The sequence below is a fragment of the Sus scrofa genome, chromosome 1 (genome assembly GCF_054392235.1).
Source record: "Sus scrofa isolate SSC_HxYL_T2T_F1_AM1 chromosome 1, Sscrofa_HxYL_maternal_Yorkshire_Landrace_v2.0, whole genome shotgun sequence".
NCBI lineage: Eukaryota > Metazoa > Chordata > Mammalia > Artiodactyla > Suidae > Sus > Sus scrofa.
The window spans coordinates 38444781-38463538 of NC_139383.1; the positions used below are offsets into that span (position 1 = coordinate 38444781).

Sequence of the window (18758 nt, forward strand, 5' to 3'; positions counted from 1 at the left end):
TATATAACGTACACCCCCACATCAGCACATGGGCACACATGCACACTCACAGATGCACATACTTTTAGGGCTGAAGTCTCGATTAGCGTTAAAACTGATTTAATGTTATCAGAGATTCAAATTATAACATCCTGAACCTGATCTTGGAAAAAATGTATCTTCTTTCTATCTCTTTCAAAGACAAGATATTATTCTTAGCCTTAAGTATTTCCTCAGGTTCCGGTGACTATCCTCTGGATGATTAACTCACTCTACAATTATGAAGGATTTCCTAATATTTTGCCTCTATTCTTCCCTGTTGCAGCTTTCACTTAGGCTGCCCTGGCTGACAAATGAGAATCATCAACTCCTAACTTATTTATAACATCCTCTTAGATATTTGCAGGAGAGCTCAGGGAGCAATTCAAACCAAAATGCAGCTGCTTTCAGTTCGACTAAATAAAAAACCAAGCATATTTAGTTTGGTCTCTCAGCCCAGTGATATTGTCAATAAAAAGTTGTATGTAGTATGAAAGAATCCTCGTTATTGCCAGCAACCTGGCGTTGAGGTGAAACATGTCTCCAGCTCTTTGATGGTATTTTCTGTTTTATAAGAAGTACTAGCCATGGAAATTTACGTTTACAAACTTAGTTTATGGTCCTTGGGAGATGGTACCAGTGGAAAGAGTTCGAGAATGAAAGATTCTTAAAAACAATAAAATTGCTGAATAATAACTAGCAATGGAAAAACTTCTCGATCCATTATTTGCAGGGATATAGAGGAGGCATTCTGTTGGGCTAAAGCATACTATACTGGCATAGAATCTAGCAGAAAGTGAATGAGAAAACATAGAAAATGTCCTTAGAAGAGTTATTTTTTATATATAAATAGCAATTATTTTAGCACTATGTATTGAAAAAGCACTGAAATGCCTATGTTTAAATAAATATTGACCACATGTTTGGGTCTATTCTAGACTCTCTATATTCTGTCCCAGTGATCTATTTGTCTATGTTGATGCCTATAGCACACTCCCCTTGATTACCACAGTTTTATACTGAGGCTTGAAGTCTGGCAGTGTCTCAAAATTGTTTTGTTTTGTTTTTTCTATTTGCATTTCCATATACATTTTTGGAGTAATTTCTCAGCTTCTTTATGTGTACATGCAGTTTTTTTGGGGGGCGGGGGGTAGTCACGCCCAGGCATATAGAAATGCCCAGGCCAGGGATCGAACCCATGCCACAGCAGTGACCAGAGCCATAGCAGTGACAACACCAGATCCTTAATCCACTGTGCCACAAGGGAACTCCTTCTCAGCTTCTTTGTAAAAGCCTGCTGAGCTTTTGATCAGTGTTATGTATCTATACATAAAATACAGATAACTGACATTTTAACAATATTGCATCTTTTGAATCATGAATATTATGTATTTTTCCACCCACTTGGTTCTCTTTAATTTCTCTCAGCAGTAGTTTGTTTTTCAGGGTACAAATGTTTAAGATATTTGTGAGATTATTTCATATTTTCAGCTCTTTTAAATAATATTGCTTAAAATTTTTTTATTTCCTGGTTGCTTGTTGCTTTCGTATAAAATAACTTGATAGTATAGGTCACTCTTGTATCCTATGACCTAACTAAACACATGTGTTAGTCCTATTAGCTTTCTGTAGATTCCACAGACTTTCTACATAGAAGATGTGTTATGTGCAAGTGCACACAGTTTTACTTCTATCTTTCCAACTGGATTTTCTAAAGAATATTGCCTAATGTTCTCATTTTTGGTGCTCTTCAGCCCTTTATGTAGATACAGATAGCATTGTTCAGATAAACTTTATTCCTGAAGTATGCTCTTTTGGTTTCATGTACTTGAAGTTTTCCCAAATACTTTTTTGACAGTTATATCAAATTTAATTCCACTATATTCAGGAAATTTAAGGTAGGATATTATGAATACACATTCCATGACTTGAATAATTTTAAATTTGTTAATATTTTTATGGTCCATAAATGATCCATCTTGATAAACATTCCATGTATACCTATAAATAATTTGTATCTTTCTATTGCTTATTGGTATATTGCATAAATATCAATTAGGTGGAAATTTTGGTAGGGTTGTTGAAGTCTTCTATAATGTTAACTGATGTTTATTTTATTGGGAGACAAGTGTTGCAATGTCTAACTAGATTTGTAGATCTGTAGCTTTCTCCTTTCAGTTTTATTGGATTTTGCTTTTTATGTTTTAAAGCTTTGCGATTGATCCATAAACATTCATGATTTTTAGATTCTCTTAATGAACTGACCTGCTTTATTGTTATGAAATGTCCTTATTTATCTCTGGTAATAGCATTTTTCGCTGTGACATATACTTTGGCAGATATTAATACAGCCACCACAGCTTGCTTTAGGGTTTATAGTACATACCTTTAACATATCACATTCTATCGTCACTAATATTATAATACTTCATATACGCTATACAAAATGTACGTTATGCTGGGGTAACTTCCAGGTTTTGTTTTATAATTGTCATACCTTTTACTTCAAATATACTATAAAGTCCATAATATATTATCACTGATGTTTTAAAGTCAGTTATCTTTTAAAGGGATTTGAAAAATAAGCAAAAACATTGTAATTAGCCATGTAGTTACCACATCTGGTGCCTTTAAGCCCTTTGTATAGATCCAGATTTCAATGTGAAATAATTTTAATTTGATAACCATTCCATTTCTGAAGGACTTCCTTTAACATCTCTTGCAGTGCAGATATACTAAGTGATTAATACTCTTAGCTTTTGAATTTATTAAACAAAATCTTAACTTACCATCAGTTTTGAAAGATGTTTTCACTGGGTGGAGAATTTAGGTTGACAAGTTGGTTTTTTCTTTCCATTCTTTAAAGTTGGGACTAGTCTCTCATTTGCATTGTTTCCAATGAGCAATCTGCTATCACACTTATTTTTCTTCCTCTGTATCTAAGATGTATTTTTGTCTGTGACTTCTTTTAATTTTATTATGATGTACATTGATAGACTTTAGCAAATTTTACCAAATTTTATTATGATGTACATTGATAGACTTTTATTTATGTTTCTTTACTTCATGTTTCATGGTATTGAGTTTCATGGATCTGTAAGCTTATAGGTTTCATCAAAGTTGGAAATTTTTCTGCCATAATTTATCCAAATACTTTTTCTGTATATTCTTTCTCCTCCTTAAATATTCCTCAATAAAATTTAGGTAATATTTGCAGCCATGACAACAAACAAAATATCTGCAGAAGGATATGTATAAAGCAGAGAGATAAAGTCTGTGAATAAAACCATAAGGGGCATCAATATTTAAAGGGCAGCAGGAAGGAATGGAATGTGTGATGGTGATGGAGAAGGAATGCCAGAAACAAAGAGGAAGATCAAGAGCACTTACGGCAAATAATCTGTTCTGATAATATATTTCTGCATAAGAAATTATCCCAAACTCGGTGACTTAAAGCAACAAGATTATTTTACTGTCTCTTACAGTTTTTGTGATTCAATAATTCAGGAAAAGATGAACAATGTGATTCTGGTTCAGCATCTCTCATAAGGTTGCAGTCAGACAGCAGGTGGAGCTGGCACAGCTGGGAGGTGAAATAACAGGGGCTGGCTGAGTTTCTCTTTTCAACTAATCTCAGGTCCTCTCTACATAGCTTCTCCACATGGGCTAGTTTGAGCTTTCTTATAGCATGGCAGTTTGGAATAAGTCATGGCATAAATCTTGGCCAATAGCTTTAAGATTACTTACTCCACAGAGCAAAGTGGAAGTTCTATCACATTAGAAATCACATACCATACTACTGCTATATTCTACTGGTAAAAAAAAAAAAAAAAAAAAAAAAAAAAATGACAACAGTTCTCCTTATTTCAAGAGCAGGGGTGTAGACACCACCACTCCATGGAAAAACCATAAAGTCATAGTGTAAAAAGAGCAAGAGGAATGGGAGCTATTGTTGCAATGATCTTTGGAAAATACAATCTGCTACTTACTCCAGGGCAGGAGACAGGTTTAATAAGAAAAAAGAGAAAAAGTTACAAGTGCTAATTATTACAGAGAGCTCAAGTTAGATGAGCATTGAAAACTGACAACTGTATTTGGCCCCTAGGTATTCATTGGCATTTTTGGTCTGAGCAATTCCCTCCCTTGTTAGTTAGAGAAGTCTGTAAATAAAAACAAATTACATAAACCCCCAAACACATATAAAGGCATTAAAATAATATTGTAAATAGTGTCAAATTATTTATAACAGCATAATATACAGGATAATGTACACTATAGTTTAATTTTTGTCTTTATTTTATTTTACTTTTTTATATCTTTTTATTTTATTTTTTATTTATTTATTTTTTTGCCATTTCTTGGGCCGCACCCAGAGCATGTGGTGGTTCCCAGGCTAGGGGTCGAATCAGAGCTGTAGCCACCGGCCTACACCAGAGACACAGCAACACAGGATCCAAGCTGTGTCTGCAACCCACACCACAGCTCACGGCAACGCCGAATCCTTAACCCACTGAACAACCTCATGGTTCCTAGTCGGATTCATTAATCACTGTGCCACTATGGGAACTCCTGTCTTTATTTTAATATTGCCATAAATACCATTTTGAGTCCGCTACTCAAGCTAGGCACTTTTATGAGGTATTAATATGTACATTTTGCGTACAGGGAACCTGAGTCTCACAAGATTACATGTATTGGCCAAACTCACACATCTACTAATTGAGCTCATTTCAAAGTCTAGATCTTTCTGACTCCAGAGTCCTCATTTTTTCCTGCCTATGCTTGACTGGCTGTAAGAGCAATGATTGCAAATTCTCCTTCTCTTTATTATTCATCAGTTGATATTCATAGTAATAGTACATCCAAACTTTAATAAGTTTAGTCACTAATAAATGAAAAAAAAGTAGAAAATGCACTGTTTAGTACTGCTTCCTCACTCTGCACTCAAAGAGCACAGGTATGTGTTGTACTTGACCATCAGCATCAGCAATAGAAATAGTTTAAACTCTTTAGATTTGCAAAAAAAAAAAAAAAAAAAAAAAAAAAGTGCATTTAAATCCAACTATTTTTCCTGACTAGTTTGCTATAATGTGTGTGTTCTCAATATTTACCTTGAGAATTATTTATTTTGAAAATAATTTTCCTTTGTATGTCATGAAGTTGAAGGTTTGGGGATTTACTCAACCATTTATAATAGGATCCTGCGGAACACACAGAAAATACTGAAACATCCCCAAACACATCCTATCTGTAGGAAAGGTCAGAACCTCACAGGATTCTCAGTGAACCTTAAAAGACAAACAACTTCAACACGGCACTGCTATGTCTTGGCTCAATGCAGTTCCAGCCCTGCTGAGAATAGTAAAATAAAGAGAATATTTGATCCAGGTTGTAAGTGGGCTGTTTTTGTTGTTGCGTTTTTTGTTTTTCTTTGCAGGCAAAGGCCAAAGACAAAATTCTGTTTGTTCATTAGTTAGGGATGAATAAACTATTAAGCTTAATTTAGGTATGCTAATCTCACTTATACACTCAAAACAAAGACCAAAAAAAATAAGGAAAAAAAAAACCAACACTAGTCTTTCTGAGGTAGCATAGAATAACTTGAACAAGGGAATTAATAGCTAAACAAGCTAACCCTGTTAGGTCATGCAGGCAATGATATAACATCTTTCTTTGTATGTTCTATCTGCAGGAGTGCATCCCAAGTTTTCACAGGCCTTCTATTTAGCCCTTACAAGTATGCAAATTTACTTTTGTTTTTCAAATTTGGTCAAATGACATTAAGACAGTTCCCAAATAAGCCAATCATCTGTGTCCTATTCAGCTGCCATCATATAGCAAGGGCAATTTAAGTGTGTGTTTTGAGCCAAATGCATAACCAAAGGAAATTAATAATAAATCATGATGATATTATATAATATTTGATATTATAAACTATTATAAACTATTTAGGCCTACCACATCAAATAATACCTTTGATTTTCCTGTCACTCAATAGGTTATTTCATTTGTAGCTTGCTTCAAACTCTCTGCCTAAATTCAGCTCTTTTGTTTATTTAAAATAATTTACTATCAAATGCCAGACATTATTTCAATTGTAATTAACAGATTCCATTATGCACTAAACAATCCTGCAAAAAACAATCCTGACTGACTGTTAGCATATTACCATTTGATCTACCAGTTCCATCTCTGTAACTAAGAAAAGGCTTCTGAGTTTCACATGTTTACTCAGTATACACTAGCAAATGTATCTGATTGTGCACTATAGCTTAGCCTAAATATTACCAAATCAGAGTTCTATGTGCAGGAAGACAGATGACTGTCCCTATAAAGTGAATTCATGTTGCACATTCACAGCTATTCCTTAACCCTGCTATGAGTTCCAACACTGAATCCAAAGTGATTATACCTACTAGTCCGTAACAATGTACACAAAACCATAGCAACCCATTTACTGAAACTCTCACTAGAAATGCTACAGCTAAGCCCATGTCAGAGTTACTGTGATAAATGCAGTTGGATTCAACACAAAGAATTTTATAAGCAATGTTAGGATGCTTCTGCTGGGCTTGGATGGCATATAAAGAAATGCCCCATAGAAACATTGTCACATGGACAGACTTCAGGTAACTCTTAGAAGTCATCTGGATATTCAATCACTTACTAATACCCCACTTGGATCTTGATAAAGACTGTGTTTTAGAAGTAAAAACCATCTCCTTCTTCACATTGTGAAGGTGGTTATAACATTCAGTATCCTTTTGGTCATTATGGTTTTGGTTGCCAGTCATATCAAGAGCCCTCAACAGTAAAGCATGGGAGCAGCAGTGGGAAGAAGTAGGCAAATTTCTGTTTTCTGAAGAGAAAATGAAGGTCAATAACCACTCAACCATATATATATTTTTTTAAGCATGATGGGACAAATTGAGAGACTATTTTGTCCTCTAAAAAAACCTTTTTTTTGAAATGCTATTTATTGCCTAAAACTCTGATGGGGGATGAAAACAGGAGTGAACATATTATTACATATGTATGCAGTAAAATATCTGTTGTAGGCATTTACTTTTTTTTTTCTTCCCTATTTGGAAATCCTCGCCAGAAGAATTTGTAGTTATAATTTTATTTTCACAGTGTTTTCTTAGCAATTCTATACTACTGCAAAGGAGATAAAGCTGTATATAAACCAAATACAGTAGAAACAATATAAAATAATACACATACAAACACAACCCTCATCCTTTGTCCAGACTCTTTGGGTGTCTTTATTGTGACTCCCCAAAGCAATTCGATTAGCAATAGAGTTGGCCAATCTGAACCAATCTGGGGCAATCTTGGAACATTCAAAGGCAAAGTGCTTGGCACAGAGTCAGTTGCTAATTGTTTTACTGTGCAGATAATAAGCTTCTACACATGGTTCTTTAACACTTTTAACAACTGAGAAGCCTATATTTTTGTTCTCTTAAAAAAGAAATTACCCTATAGCTTTATTCTTCTCTTTGTAATTCTACACAATTCTGTATTTGTACTCAGGTACTGTGAGCAATTTTAGACTCTACCTACACATAAACAAAAAACTCATTTTGTTTAACCTACCCTTACTCCACTTCTTTCTAGTCCTCTCCATCTGAAAACTAAATATGTTACCTTAACTGCACTTTGATGGGCAAATGCCTCTAGGAGACTGGGTTTCTAGGCAACGATGCAGAGACTAAGGGCAAGACAAAGGAAATAGTTCCCTATTTCAACTGTCAGAACAAAAGGGATTCCTTCATAATGTATTAATGCCCACAGTCTGGTGGAGTATTTGATTTAATTTTTTATAAGCTGTCATCAAAAACCTGCCTTTTTAAGTTACTATTTTTCTGAAGTTATTGTTTGATTTGTCTTTTAAAGAGTATATTACAGAATTTAATGATCTTTAATTCACCCTGGCTAATTTAATAGTAGTGTTTTAAAAAATTCTTCTTCAACAGTTCATCTTCCTTTATAAGAACACTCGGTTCAAATGATCATATTCCAGAATAATCAGGACATAAAGGGAGAAATCTTGCTGACAAGATAGTGTGCAACCTTTTCACACTATCAGCAGGCTTCAGGATCGTGTATTTGCAATTAAAGGTATTAAAGATACAGGGAGATCACAATTAAGGTCATTCTTTGCTCCTCTCCACAGTAAAATGAGGGAATTCTAAAAACTAATTTGTGCCACAGAAAGGTTAAAACACTTCCAGACCTGGAAAGTAATTCAGGTAGGAAGAAATAGGGAATGTAGACTATTATTTGCAATGAAATACTATCTTAGGTCTTCCTTCGTGTCTGAATAAATGGGTCATTTCAGGACTAAGAACTTGTTGCCTTCTGAGTAAAAATAACAGTTAATTGGGATCATAAAAAGAGATAGAAGTCTCATCAACCAAATTGTAGATGCATATTTCTGGCATAAAACTTGGAATTCAGTAGCCTTCAGTCTTAGGCAACTGTGTGTCTAAAATGTTTAACGTGTGTTCAGCTGAACGAAAATAAAGTTCCCACTCCCTAGAAGCAATGGGAGTACCTGGGTTATCAACACTCCCACCAAACTATAGTGAGTAATGTCCCTTAGCTATTGAGTTTTCTTTCACACTGGAGTTTTAGGGAACGTGTCACGATGGATGAAGTGATCAGAATATGCCACCCCACAATATGCCACTTTGGCATAAGGATTATTTTGAGCTGAAGTCATTTGAAAATCAAAAGATGTAGGAATAGGTCTCTGTTCTCCCCCTTATCTGCCCTAAATCAGGGTATAAATTTCGTGCCCCACCTTGCACCAGGGAGAGGAGAGTGACTCTTATCATGGAAGATAGGAGGCAACACCAAGATGAGTTTGCATAAAGAGAACCTACTAAAATCACCCTAACTTCCATTAGATAGCCCCCGAACTTCCTAGTCATTCCCCCACAATTTACCCTCCTTTAAAACTTAACCCCGCTTACCTTTATAAAAAAGGCATATAATCTCTGAATCCTAAAACTTCTTTGATTGCACTTCTTTCCTGTATATTTTCATACATATAAGTATTAATAAAGATTGTGTGCCCTTTCTCCTGTAATTGGTCTTTTATTAATTTCATTTGCATGCCCCCTGGCATACAATCTAAGAGAGCAGAAAAAAAAAGTTTTTCCTCCCTATCACTGATCTGGTATTAGAGATATAAAATACTATGGCAAGAGTTCCCACTGTGGCTCAGTGGTTAACGAATCTGACTAGTATCCATGAGGATGTGGGTTCGATCCCTGGCTTTGCGGTGTAGGTCAAAGACATAGCTCAGATCCCACATTGCTGTGGCTGTGGTCTAGTCTGGCAGCTACAGTTCTGATTTGACGCCAAGCCTGGGAACCTCCATATGCCATGGGTGTGGCCCTAAAAATACAAAAATAAATAAATAAATTAATTAATTAAATAAAATAAAATACTATGGTAGGTGATAAGATGTGACTTTACAGTCATTGTTTATGTATAGACAGTGCTTCTGATAGAGGCAATTTCAATAGATTAATGGAAGCACTTACAAAACACAGAGCTCTGAAGCTTGGAGTATGCAGAATGTCAAAGAGGAATAAAAGATGCACAGAGAAAAGCTGAGAAGAGACACGGCTGCTTTCAAAGGTAACATTAAATTTATTTCGTCCCAGTTTGTCTCAGAGAAAAACGGTTAAATGGACAGAGCAAATCCTAATCACAGAATGGAAAGCAGATGCACAGATAATGGATTCTCATTCAGAGAGAATTATCCTTTGGTTAAACAAAAATACAAAGGAAGAATTTTGTGAAGCATATGGGAAAACTGTAAAGCCCCTTTAGAAATAGATTGATATGGACTGCGTATAATGTAAATCATTCACATATGCAAAATATTAAGCACAAATAAAAGAACCAAATCAAATACTCCATCATTCTACCACAAGACAAAATGGGAAAAGAGTGCTAAGGACACATCAATGATCAATACTGGGATAACACATTGTTCTGGGGAGTTCAAAGAAACAGTATACTTCATTATCTGGACTCAAGGGATACATTTTTTTCAGTTTCTAAATGAGGAGAAAGCACACTTTAATATCAGCATGGACTACAAAATATTTCTAGTTTGTTGTATAATATATGCTTAAGTTGACAATGTAGCCATGTATGTATTTCCCATTTGAAATTTACTCTACCAAAATGGTAAGCCCTAACTCTAGTTACAGCTTCAGTTACTCTAACAAAATGCTCTGTTTTCCTCAGGGTCCCATGGTACTAGTGTATAAAAATAGCCTTGGAAAACTCTACTTATTTTTTTATAATAAAATATAACTTCATGTTCAAAGAAGAAAAAACTAGGCAAATAGTTGCCTCATAGCACTTAGTCTTAACTGGTTTCAAACTGGTTTTGTTTTGTTTTGTTTTTTCCCTTTTCCTTTTTTTACGGCCACACCTGGGTCATATGAAAGTTCCCAGGCTAGGGGTCGAGTCAGAGCTGCAGCTGCAGCCCTACAGTACAACACTGGATCTGAGCTTCATATATGACCTATGCTGTAGCTTGCAGCAATGCTGGATCCTTAACCCACTATGTGAGGCCAGGGATGGATCCTGCATCCTCATGGACACTATGTCAGATTCTTAACCCACTGAGCCACAATGGGAACTCCCAAAATGAATTTGCTTTACAAATTATTCTGGCTTTTCAAGTTTGAAACATTTTTCTTTCTAGTTTTTTTCATAAAACAGGAAATGAAGATGACATTTATTAAATGACTAATACGTCTCTCACTTTGCCAGACTTTTACACATGGGAAACTGGGTCATAAGCAGTTAAATACCTTGTCCAATATCACATATTTAGCAAGTGAGAGCGATGGAATTTAAAACCTGATTGTCTGATTCGGAATCTCATTCCCCTCACTGCCACTATGTATTTCCTCCAAAAACAACTGAAATAAAGGAAGGGAAATCTGGAGGTTGTCTACCTGAGTGTCTTTTAATTCCCTGCTACCTATCAGACAACCACATAGCAGCATTTGAAGAGAGAATAAAGCAGAGAATGTGAAAGTCTCTGGAATTTCTACTTAACAATCCCTGCCCAAAATAATCCTGAGACCAAGAAACTAGTTTTGTGACTCTTATTACCTTCAAATATTGGGTATGTTTATGAGTTCTACTTAGAGTGTTCTCAAGGCCAAGTCACAATACATAGAGTAGATGGCCTGTAATGCTAATATACACTTTTCAAAGGGTTACAAAGTCTTCATCATACTATTAGGGCATCTGGTATATAGTAGCCATGACTTTTAAGAGGAAAAGAGCACTTACAACACTTATAGCTGGAATAAAAATATCATATGCTCTAATGTTAAATAAATATATAAGCTACATTGGGAGAAAACAGACATATATGTACACTGATAAAAACATATCAGATACTATTTTCTCTTTTGTTCAGATGCACTAATTTCTATCATTTTTTTTCTTCAAGTTCACAGTCTTCCACCTGTTTTCTCTATTCTGCTTTTAAGTCCACCCATTGAGCTAATGTATTTTTTAGCTTTAAAATTTCCATTTGATGTTTCTTACCCTCATCTGAGACTTTCTTTTTTTTTTCTTTTCTGAGACTTTCATTTTTTTTTTCATTTCTTTAAATGTGCTCCTAAGTGTTTGTTGAATCACTTTATGATAACTGCTTTAAAATCCCTGTCAGATAATTCTAACACCTATGTCATCTCCATAGTGGCATCTGTTAATAGTCCTTTTTCATTCAGTTTGACACATTCCTAATGAGAAATGACTTTTTTTTAAAAAAAAAATAGAAACCTAGACTATTTTGTATTTTGTTGTAAAAATCTGGATCTTGTTAGTCTGATTTCATCAGGCTTCCTCTGACTCTGCTCCATTGGGTGAAGCATGGTGCCATCTCACTGCTGCTTGGTGGGAAATTGAGCCGAGTTTTTTCATTTGACTTTGTTGGCATCCTAGGCTGTTGGGGAAGGGGGAGGGGGTGTTCTTTACAACTGCTGGGTGAGGGTAGGAGTTCAGCATCCCCACTGGATTTTCGCTGATCTATCTTGTTTAGGAGGGGAAGGACTCTCTCTTTACTGCTCCCCATGTGTTCTCTGTTGACAAGAGGTGAGAGTGGATGTGTTGCTTCTTAACTGGTGAATAGTGGTCAAAGACATGACTCTCCACTAAGCCTCCACAAGTCCACCCTACTGAGATTCTAATGAATTCCAAATTCATGCCAGGAAAATTCATGTACAAGTTAGGTGAAGAAATTCCTACCTCTTTCTCTGATCCAGGTTAACTGTTGTTGTTATCCAGTTTGAGATATGTAAGGCAAAAAGAAACCCAGGACACCCACTGCCATGCTGGCCAGTTTGTTCTTTGAAATCTGAAGTGGTCTGTTTCTTCTCTTCATCTTTTAGAATTTTCTCATGTTTGCTCATATTATGCCCAGAGTTTATAGTTGGCTTTAATGAGAGGAAAAGGAAAAGTGTGTCTATTTAATCTTTTTCAAAAGCAGAAGTCCTATGCAAATAGACTGAAAAGATGAACAGAGCCTCAAGGACAACTGGACTATAACCAAAGATTTAATACATATGTTACTGAGTACCAGGCGAACAAGATAAGACTTTACTTTCTACCATCACAAACTAGTGAAAGAAGAGCAAATTAAATTCAAAGTAAACAGGAAAGGAAAATAAAGATCACAGTGGAAAACAATGCAATAGAAAAGAGAAAAACAATAGAGAAAAATGAATGAAACCGAAAGTTGGTTCATTGATAAAATCAATACTATTGGTAAACCTTTAGCCAGACAAATCATTAATAAAAAAGACACAAATTACCAATATTAGAAATGAGGCAGGTGTTATCACTATAGATCCCAAAGCTATTGAAATGATAATAAGGGGATATTACAAACAGCTTTACACCAATATATTCAAACATACTGATTCCTCTAAAGATACCAAAACTTACTCAAGAAGAAATAGACAATCAAATAATTCTATATCTTTAGGAAGTTGAAATTATAGTTTAAGATCTCCTTCCCTCCCCAAATTCCAGGGATCCATGGCTTTACTGGTCATTTCTACCCAGTATTTATGAAGAAAATAACAATCTCATAGAAACTCATCTAAAAATGTAAGAGGAAGGAATTAGTTCACCTTATGGGACTTAGATATCAAAACTGAACAAAAGGCAAAACTGAAAAGAAAGCTACATACACTTACCCCTCATGAATATAGACAAATTCTCAATAAAACCTAGAAAATAGAATCCAGCACTATTTACGGTGGATAATTTCCCAGGATTATATCATGTGTTTAAAACTTAAAATAAAAATAAATGTAATTTATGGCATTAGCAAACTAAGGAGGAAAAGTCATTTTCTTATCTCACTATGCGAAGAAAAAGCTTTTGATAAAGTCTATCCATTTTCATAAAAACTCTTGGCAAAGAAGAAATGGAAACTTCCTCAACCAGATACAGAACATTTAACAAAAGCGTATAAGTAACCCCACACTTAATGGTAAAGGACTAAGTACTTTCCCCCTGGAATTGGAAAGAAGATAAGAATATTAACTCTCAGCTATTTCATTCAACATTGTACTGAGATTCTATCTAAAGCAGCGCAAAATAGTACGTAAACAATAACAATAAAGCATGCGGACTGGAGAGGAGGAAGTAAAAGCCCATGGGATTTGTTAAAAAGAATTACTAGAGCTAATACATGAGTTTAGTATAGTCATAGAATACAAAGTCAATCTTAAAAATCAACTGAACTTTTGTGTATTAGCAATGAACACTCAGATATTGAAATATGAATACTATTTACAATATGCTCAAAAATACAAAACACTTAGGTGTAATTTGATAAATGATGTGAAAGACCTGTGCACTTTGAGGTATGAAATACTGCTGAGAGAAACTAAAAATGACCTATGAAAATGGGGAGATATATTACCTTTGTAGTTCAACACTCAATATTATTAGAATGTCGATTCCTACAAACATTATCTATAGATTTAGCATGATCCCTAATATAGAAAAATGTAAACTAATCTATAGAAAGGAAAAAGATTAATGATTAGCATTGCAATAACTCAGGCGGTGTGGGGAGGTACAGGAGTGAAGTTTACAAAGTAGTGTGTAGAAACTTTTCAGTGGTGAAGGATATATTTATTATCTAGATTGTAGTGATAGTTTCTCAGGTCCATACATATATCAAAATGTATCAAATTGTACTTTTTTTGAATTTATTTTACTTTTTTATTTTCTTGGGCATGGTGGAATATTTTTTATTTTTTTTCATTGTTGGTAGTGTTACATATTTTTATATAATGATTTTTATTTTTTTCCATTATAGCTGGTATACAGTGTTCCATCAATTTTCCACTGTACAGCATGGTGACCCAGTTACACATACATGTATACATTATTTTTTCTCACATTATCAGGCTCCCTCAAAAGTGATCAGACATAGTTCCCAGTGCTACACAGCAGGATCTCATTGCTAATCCATTCCAAAGGCAATAGTCTGCATTTATTAACCACAAAGACCCCACCTATTCCATTCCCTCCCCCTCCCACTTGACAACCACAAGTCTATTCTCCAAGTCCATGATTTTCTTTTCTGTGGAAAGATTCATTTGTGCCTTATATTAGATTCCAGATATAAGTGATATCATATGTTATTTGTCTTTCTCTTTCTGACTTACTTCACTCAGTATGAGAGTCTCTAGTTCCATCCATATTGCTGCAAATGGCATTATTTCTTTCTTTTTTATGACTGAATAGTATTCCATTATGTATATATATCACATCTTCCTAATCCAATTGTCTGTCGATGGACATTTGGGTTGTTTCCATGTCTTGGCTATTGTGAATAGTGATGCATTGAACATGTGGGTGCATGTGTCTTTTTCAAGGAAAGTTTTGTCCACATATATGCCCAAGAGTGGGATTGCTGGGTCATATGGTAGTTCTATGCATAGTTATCTAAGGTACCTCCATATTGTTCTCCACAGTGGTTGTACCAGCTTACATTCCCACCAACAGTGCAGGAGGGTTTCCTTTTCTCCACACCCCTTCCAGCATTTCTTATGTGTGGACTTATTAATGATGACCATTCTAACTGGTGTGAGGTGGTATCTCCTGGTAGTTTTTACTTGCACTTCTCTAGTAATCAGTGATGTTAAGCATTTTTTCATGTGCTTGTTGGCCATCTATATATCTTCCTTGGATAAATGTCTATTCATATGTTTTGCCCATTTTTCATTTGGATTGTTAGCTTTTTTGCTGTTGAGTGTATAAGTTGTTTGTATATTTTAGAGATTAAGCCCTTGTCGGTTGCATCATTCAAAACTATTTTTTTCCCATTCTGTAAGTTGCCTTTTTGTTTTCATTTTGGTTTATTTTGCTGTGCAAAAGCTTGTCAGTTTGATGAGGTCCCATTGGTTTATTTTTGCTTTTATTTCTGTTGCCTTGGGAGACTGACCTGAGAAAACATTTGTAAGCTGATGTCAGAGAATGTTTTGCCTATGTTCTCTTCCAGGAGTTTGATGGTGTCTTATATTTAAGACTTTCAGCCATTTTGAGTTTATTTTGGTGCATGGTGTGAGGGTGTGTTCTAGTTTCATTGATTTGCATGCAGCTGTTCAGGTTTCCTAGCAACACTTGCTGAAAAGACTGTTTTTCCCATTTTATTTTCTTGGCTTCTTTGTCAAAGATTAATTGATCATAGGTGTCAGGGTTTATTTCTGGGTTCTCTATTCTGTTCCACTGGTCTGTTTTGGAACCAGCACCACACTGTTTTGATGACTATGGCTCTCTAATATTGCCTGTAATCTAGGAGAGTCATGCCTCCTACTTGGTTTTTGTTCCTCAGATTGCTTTGACAATTCTGGGTCTTTTGTGGTTCCATATAAAATTTTGGATTTTTTGTTCTGGATCTGTGATAAATGTCATGGATAATTTGATAGGGATTGCATTTAATCTGCAGATTGCTTTGGGTAGTATGGCCATCTTTACAATATTAATTTTTCCAACCCAGAAGCATGGAATATCTTTACATTTCTTTCCATCTTCTTTAATTTCCTTGATTAATGTTTTATAGTTCTCAGCATATAAGTCCTTTACATCCTTGGTCAGGTGTATTCCCAGGGACTTGATTTTTTTTCAGATTTAATTTTAAAAGGTATTGTATTTTTGTATTCCTTTCCTAATATTTCATTGTTAGTATAGAGAAATAAGACTGATTTCTGAATGTTAATCTTATATCCTGCTACGTTGCTGAATTTGTTGATCAGTTCAGGTAGCTTTTGGATTGAGTCCCTAGGGTTTTCTATATATAGTATCATGTCATCTGCATACAGTGATAGCTTTACTTCTATTCTTCCTATTTGGATGCCTTTTGTTTCTTTTTTTTTGTCTGATTACTGTGGCTAGGACTTCCAGTACTCTGTTGAATAACAGTGGTGAGAGTGGGCATCCTTGTCTTGTTCCGGATTTTAATGGGAAGGCTTTCAGCTTTTCTCCATTGAGTATTATATTTACTGTGGGTTTGTCCTAAATGGTTTTGATTGTGTTAAGGTATGTTCCCTCTATACCCACTTTGGTAAGAGTTTTGATCATGAATGGATGTTGGTCTTTGTCAAATGCTTTTTCTGCATCTACTGAGATGATCATGTGGTTTTTGACTTTTCTTTTGTTAATGTGGTGTATGACATTGATTGATTTGCATATGTTGAACCATCCTTGTGAACCGGGATGAATCCCACCTGGTTGTGGTGTATGATCTTTTTTATATGCTGTTGGTTGGCTAAAATTTTGTTGAGATTTTTTGCATCTATATTCATCAAAGATATTGACCTATAGTTTTTTTTTTTTTTTTTTTTTGGTGGTATCTTTGTCTGCTTTTGGAATTAGGGTGATGGTGGCATCATAGAATGTCTTTGGGAGTGTTCCTTCTTCTTCAACCTTTTGAAAAAGTTTAAGGAGGATGGGTATAAGTTCCTCTTTGAATGTTTGGTAGAATTTGCCTGTGAAGCCATCTGGTCCTGGACTTTTATTTGTAGGGAGTGTTTTTATGACATATTCAATTTCATTTCTAGTGATCAGTCTGTTCAGTTGATCTATTTCTTCTTGATTCAGTTTTGGCAGGCTGTAAGTCTCTAGAAAGTTGTCCATTTCTTCCAGGTTGTCAAATTTGTTGGCATACAATTATTCATAGTATTCTCTCATGGTGTTTTGTATTTCCATAGTATCTGTCGTGATTTCTCCTTTTTCACTTCTTATTTTGTTTATTTGGGTATTTTTCTGTCCTTTTCTTGGTGAGTCTAGACAGAGGTTTGTCAATTTTGTTTATGTTTTCAAAGAACCAGCTCTTGGTTTTATTAATTTTTTTTTCTATTGGTTTTTGAATCTCTATTTTATTAATTTCCTGTCTGATAGTTATGATTTCCTTCATTCTGCTGACTTTAGGTTTTGTTTGTTCTTTTTTCTGATTCATTTAGGTGGTGTGTTAAGTTGTCGATTTGAGTTTTTTCTCTTTTTTTGAGGAAGGCCTGTATTGCTATGAACTTCCCTCTGAGCACTGCCTTTGTGGCATCCCATAGATTTTGAGTGGTTGTGTCTTCATTGTCATTTGTCTTGAGGTATTTTTTAACTTCCTTCTTGATTTCCTCATTGACCCATTGGTTTGTTAGTAGCACGTTGTTTAGTCTCCATGTAGTAAGTATTTCTCTTCCTGTGGTTGATTTCTAGTTTCATGCCCTTGTGGTCAGAGAAGATACCTGAAAAAAATTTTATGCTCTTAAATTTGTTGATGTTGGCTTTGTGCCCCAGGATGTGATCAATTTTTGAGAATTTTCCATGTGCACTTGAGAAGAATGTATATTCTGATTTTTTTTGGATGTAATGTCCTGAAAATGTCCATTAAGTCTAACTTTTCTATTGTGCCATTTAGGATTTCTGTTGCCCTATTTATTTTCTCTCTAGAGGATCTGTCGATTGATGTGAGTGGGGTGTTAAAGTCTCCTACTATGATTGTATTCCCATCAATTTCTGCTTTTATGTCTGTTAGTATTTGTTGGAGGTATCTGGGTGCTCCTATATTAGGGTCATATACATTGATGGTTGTAATATCCTCTTCTTGAATGGATCCTTTAACCATTAAATAGTGTCCTTCTTTGTCTTTCTTTATGGCCTTCATTTTAAAGTCTATTTTGTCTGATATGAGTATTGCAACTCCTGCTTTCCTGTCTTGTCCATTGGCATGAAAAGTCTTTTCCCAATCTCTCATTTTCAATCTATATGTGTCCTTTGCCCTAAGGTGAGTTTCTCGTAGGCAGCAGATTGAAGATTTTTGCTTTTTTATCTAATCTGCCCCCTGTGTCTTTTGATTGGAGCATTCAGTCCATTGACATTTAAGGTGATCATTGATGGATACATATTTATTGCCATTTTAAGCCTTGTTTTCCAGTTGATTCTTTGTTCCACCTTTTTTGTTTGGTTGGATGGTTTCCATTTGTTTCATGCTTGAGTATTTTCCTTTCAGTTTTTGTGAATATAATGTTTGGTTTTGATTTGTGATTGCCTTGTGTTTTTAAGCACTTTAAGCCTTTCCTATATCTGCTTTCTTTAGCCTGATAGTCATATAGGCTCAAAAACATCATTAAAATAAAAAAAAGTATCTATATTTTCTTACTTTCCTTACCCAC

General features: G+C 35.0%; 1 protein-coding gene across 29 annotated transcripts in view; it reads right to left on the reverse strand.

Moving 5' to 3' along the window:
• The window catches only part of NKAIN2 (sodium/potassium transporting ATPase interacting 2), a 1025455-nt gene that overhangs the window by 404859 nt on the left and 601838 nt on the right, over positions 1-18758 (reverse strand). The gene's annotated exons all lie outside the window — the stretch shown is intronic.